General features: G+C 38.8%; 1 long non-coding RNA gene across 2 annotated transcripts; it reads right to left on the bottom strand.

Annotated features, from left to right (window-relative positions):
- Window positions 1–155: 155 nt before the first annotated feature.
- Window positions 156–3555, bottom strand: LOC106940533 (uncharacterized). 2 transcript variants are annotated; one of them, XR_001423124.1, is made up of 4 exons: window positions 3308–3555; window positions 664–891; window positions 327–570; window positions 156–232 (listed from the first exon to the last, which is right to left on the bottom strand). It is a non-coding gene; the product is annotated as an uncharacterized LOC106940533 (long non-coding RNA). The 2 variants fall into 2 exon arrangements; XR_001423123.1 differs by having other exon boundaries at window positions 327–891.
- Window positions 3556–4622: the final 1067 nt, after the last annotated feature.

The following is a 4622-nucleotide window of genomic DNA, read 5'->3' as shown; positions in this document are numbered from 1 at the left end:
AAAAAAAAAACCCAAAATTAAAAACCTGAAACAAAAAACCCCCCCCCCCCCCCCCCCAAAAAAAAAAAAAAAAACATCTGTGAGCTCAACACGCCTTGTTTGATTCTAGTTTTCAAAATGCAAAGAAAAAACTAAACTTTAAAGAATATTACCATTTCTCTCATACCTGGTAAAGCTGTGAGGATGGTGCCCAGAACTAACGCACCTGCCAACATCTCCGCTGTCACGAGCTCTGCTATGTCACAATAAACAATCGGGTGAGAGCTGAAGAAGAACTCGCCGATCACACAAAACATCATCAAACTATTTAGATCTCAAGAACTCACCCTCAGAGTATTTGCATCCACCTCAGCCAGTCAGATAAACACAGACACTTCAGGATGTTTACGTCCCTGACAGTGATGGAGGTGAGGAGGTTTTATAGCGATGAGAGAGGCTCAGTGTTTGGCATCTGTCAGATGGGAGGAGGGGGTGAGGCGGGTGATCGGCTCCTCATCCGTCATTGTTTGACCCGTTTCCACTGTTGCTTTTGATTCCACTTCTCCATCTGAATCCGTCTCAAAAGATGAGCTAAAAGAAGAAATTGTGACATCCATGTGATCTTATCACTTCTGCAGCGGATTCAGAGACGCGTGTCTGTGCTACAAGTCAAATGTCATTAACCTGCAGTACGTGTTAGATTCACTTGTTATGTAACAGTCATTCATTCCTCCTCCTCCTCCTCCTTATTCTTCTGCTCCTTCTCTCTTAGGTGGGAAAAAAGTAATCAAAGTAGCTTTTTTGAAGCTAATTTCACCCAAAAAAAGGCTCAATATTCACAGGAAGGGGCTACAGGCAGCCTGGCATCTTCATAGCAATTTCCAAAGTAAAAGCTTCTACATGCTGATCAACCTTAAAGTAAAGCATAAAAAATGGTACAGTAATATTTTACAGTATCATTCAATACTATATCAGTTATTATGTACAAAGTTAGACATAATTTCTAGCTTTCTGTGTGTGATTATGCCACTGCAATTTGACAAATAACAGAATTTTCACAATTGTTTCGGCACTAAAGCTGCCAATAAACGTGTTAAAAACCAAACAAACCAAAAGCTATTTTTATAGAAGTGCACAGAAAGATGCAGGTACTATGCGTCTTTCTATGTGCTTAGTACCTGCACATAGGTACATTTGCACCTATGTGCAAATGTACCTATGTAGCATGTGCATCTTTTGCAACATGCTTTGAGTCATGTGCAAAAGACACAGCAAGGATTAACAAACAAAATGCAAAGAAAAAACAAAACACAGGAGAGTTTACTGCACCGTATGTATAAAAGTGTTTCATCACTGCTCACTGTAAATAAACATTTTGTACAGTAAAATTTGTTTTTTTTTTGTTTTCTTTTTGCTTACATGATAGGAATAAAAACCAAGGTTTTAATTCTTGAGTAATTAAGAAAATCATCTCAACCATAAAAAGGCTGAAAAGTTAAGGTTGTAAAAAAAGTATTTAGTACCAACAGATGGAGTGTAAACCTGGGGCCACCGGATCGTCTGCCTTTTTTTTTTTTTTTTTGGCAGGCTTTGTATTTTCATTTTAGTTTATTATCCAAAAGTACTTTGACTCTGTTCATGTAAAGGAGTTAGTGAGGCAAGTTATCATAGTAAAAGTCGGTAGGTTCTCCCTCTGCTTGGATATTGTCTCAGCATCAGTCCAAGCTGTAAACAGAGTGACTGACATTTGTAGCTCCATGTAAGGTTTATTTATGAAATGAAACCAGGCCTGTGGGCGGACATTAATATACATAAGTCAAACAGACGTTGACTCCGCCGCCCAGATGTCCTCTTATCCTCTGCTCTAATTGAGAACGGTTGGCAATGAAAGCTACCCGCAGCCAGACGTGTGGAGGTTCGAGACCTTTCAGTCAACTGTGTCCACTTAGCCTGATGAGTCGAAATGACTTTAACATCCTACCCTGCTGCGGCTTGGCCAATAGATGTCAGGTTTAGCCAATTGGCTACTTAGCCCAGCTCTGACCCAGGAGTAATGATGATGTGCAGTTTAACTTTTCTGTCAATCTCTGCTCACAAGCCCTCCACGGAAATGAAACCGTGGACGCACAGATAAAGCAACCTGGAAGAATTTAGCCAATCATAATTTCATTTAGCCGAAAACTAACTAGACTTGTGTCAAACGTTTGTGCCAATATCATTTTGAAGGGATGCCTAAAAGTTTCTGGTAGGTATCAAAAGTCAAGCAGTTGCTACATGTTAGCCTAATCAAACATGATTGGTGTAAATAAGACATTCTAAGTTGGAAGTACTCAAAAAGGTTTTACTTTCTTTTTGTCTATATTTGATGTTTTCTGTAAAAATATCTATTTTTTTTTTTTTTCCTTTTTTCCAAAACTTGATATTACTTGCTTCCTCCATATAACTGGTGGTGTTGAAGGTGGAGGTTTACAGGCTGAGGAGATCAGAGTCCCAAGTTCCCAGGTTCAGAATCTGAAACTGGTTCTGGATTTTCCATGTTTCTATTCACTCTATTATAGGACAAGCTCATTTTTAGCCACATTTTTTTTTTATCATAGGAGCTTGGTTTATTAATAAAGGTCTTACTCCATGTGCTGTCAGAGAGAGGTTCAAAAAGTAACAGGAAACTCGTCTTAATTTAATCTGGATTTTTCTGTTCCCTCCAACGTTTCTGTCTTCTCTCTTTTTTGATTGGCTCAGTGTCGTTGTCTTGTCTCATTGATACTGGAGAATCATCACATTATAAGACACACATTGCTTAATCTCCGTCTAAATAACATATGATTGAAAGAGACTTTCTGATCAAATCATCATCATGTCCTCACCTTTTCCACAATCTGTTACAACCAGTAGATCAGCAGGTGGAGCAGGTCTTCTGCTTTAATTGTTGGCGAAATGAAATAAAGAGAAAAGACAACAGGGTTAACAAATAGAATACATGTGGACAGAAGAAATAAGAGTTTTATAATTTGGCCTCAATTTCATCCATACTCAAAATTGTTAGCCAGGTAAAAATAGGTTTTCTTACTTTTTTTGTCAACTGGGTTCTCTTATCTTCCTCCACCTGACTGGTGGTGTTGAAGGTGGAGGTTTACAGGCTGAGGAGATCCAACCTGGGATGATCAGAGACATTATTGAGCTGCAGAATCTGAATCTGGGATCAGAAACCAACGCTGGGCTCTCTACAATGTTTCTAAAAAAATGTTATATTCAATGTCTGACTGATGAAATGGTGAAATTTCAGCATAAGATTTTATGGCAATGCTTGGTTTGTAATTGAAGGACCTACTTCACATGATCTCTGTCTCTTTATTCTGTGTCCTCAGGTGTCCCCCCTGTTGCATCAGGAAACTTCTTCTATGGGCTTTCAGCAGGATTTTCGGTGTCTCCTCAGTCCTCTGTGTCTTCTCTCTCCTGATTCTTTTTGTTTCCTTATCTGTCGTTAGGTGATGACAGCTACCGCTTATCACAGAAACTCTACCTTTTTGTTTCGGGAGGATGTTCAAAACACTCTTGTTGCTGCAGCCACAAATTAAACTTGGTTTGATTAGTACAGCCACGAACAGCACAACAACTACCCGAGCTCCACCAGGGCATCTTACGACACTTTCCGGTGTTAATGTGTGACTCGGTTCGGTTCGGGAGATTATCCGTATTACGGTCTGAAGCGCAGCATCTGCGGTAATTTCTCCTCCGACTTGCAGCGTCACTCAGCAACGGAGAACCTCGAGGTTCTGGTTCTGATGGACTAAATAAACCTAGATATTTTATTTTGTCTTATAGAAATGTATTGCTGTCCCAAACATAATGATAAAACACACTTGCTGCAGCCACTTCATGAACTTTATTATTATTTTTTAATTCAAATGAAAACTCTAATTCACATCACACCAAGCAAATTTTATGTAGTTCTGCTGTTTTATACTGTCGGCACAAACCTGCAGCTCAGAACGTTCCTGCTTTTCTCTTTTTTGTTACTGTCAGTTCTTCAGAGAAACGAGCTGCTAGCAGTGATGTTAATTCACGGTCATTCCGTCACAAAACTTAATGCTGCGTTCCTGTCGCCCCCGTGATTAATCATGATTACTCTCTGTACTGAGCAGCTCTCTACGAAATACTGCTACTTCCGGTGGGCGCCGGAAGTAAGACCCATAATCGTCTCCCAGTAGGCCCCTGACCAATAGGAGGCCCTCCCACAAAAAAATTGTTTATATGTCTTATAGAAATAGAAAAAAAAAAATCGGGGGCCCTATCAATTGCAAAATTAATCATATAGTGTTTTTAAAATTGTATAATTGTTTATGTAATATATATATATATATATATATATATATATATATATATATATATATATATATTTTATTAAGCTGTCATTGTAAACAACATAAATGAAGTAACTTCTACAAATTTTATTTAAGGACTTGTGACTAACCAATGCATTAAAAAATATGCATCCTTTGTTTTTTCAGTCTAGAAAGTGGAACTGGAAGAAAGCTTTGCGTTAAAAGGTGGCTTTCAAGACCACTCCAGATTAGATTAGGGCTACGACGGCGCTGTCGTCATGAGAGGCAAACACTCAGGTGTGTGAACAAGGATTCAGGAAA

This window comes from Poecilia latipinna, unplaced genomic scaffold (genome assembly GCF_001443285.1).
Source record: "Poecilia latipinna isolate Pla-1442-1.1 unplaced genomic scaffold, P_latipinna-1.0 Scaffold3269, whole genome shotgun sequence".
Lineage (NCBI taxonomy): Eukaryota > Metazoa > Chordata > Actinopteri > Cyprinodontiformes > Poeciliidae > Poecilia > Poecilia latipinna.
This window is presented reverse-complemented; position numbering and strand designations above follow the sequence as displayed.